Here is a 753-nt window from a genome sequence, read left to right on the forward strand (position 1 = left end):
CCAAAGCCCCGAGAAAGCACTCCCCATTTGCAAAACAGTCTTCTCTGTTACCCACTCATGGAGCTGGTTAGCTCAATGGATCCCGCTCTCCATAAACAGGTCAGGAAGCTCCTACACAGTTCCTATTCGTGTTCAACCAATGAACTGGTCCTCAGCTTTGCCTAAAGTTTATTTATGTGTTGTTCTCTTGATGAAGGCCTCTTCATGCTTTCTAGATGAGTCAGATTTAGTGTTACCAGCTCCGGCTTGGGAAATACCTGGAGATTTGGGGGGTGGAGCCTGTGGACAGTGGTGTTTGAGGAGGGGAGGGATTTCAGTGGGATATAATGCTACAGAGTCCACCTTCCAAAGCAGCCATTAATCCCAGAAGATCTCCAGCTGCCACCTGGAGGTTGGCAACCCTAGTCAAACCAAGATATACACAAGAGGTTGGGGAGGAATTTGTGATTGCCATGGCCACTGGCCCAGAGTTATGAATCCTAGGAGAGAAAAGCCACGATGTCTGCGTTTCCTAAACGGCAATTTCTAGCTCTCATTAAGGAGCTGCGGTGGCTCAAGTGGTTAAGACGCTGAACTGGAGGCTGTGGAAGGTCGGTAGTTCAGCAGTTCGAGACCCGGGTGCCGCAAGACTGGGTGAGCTCCTGTCTCTAGTTCCAGCTCCTGCCAATCTAGCAGTTCGAAAGCAAGAAATTGCAAGTAGATAAATAGGTACCACTTCAGTGGGAAGGTAACAGCGTTCCATGCGCCTTGGTG

Source organism: Gekko japonicus, unplaced genomic scaffold, assembly GCF_001447785.1.
Source record: "Gekko japonicus isolate JY-2015 unplaced genomic scaffold, Gekko_japonicus_V1.1 scaffold8, whole genome shotgun sequence".
Lineage (NCBI taxonomy): Eukaryota > Metazoa > Chordata > Lepidosauria > Squamata > Gekkonidae > Gekko > Gekko japonicus.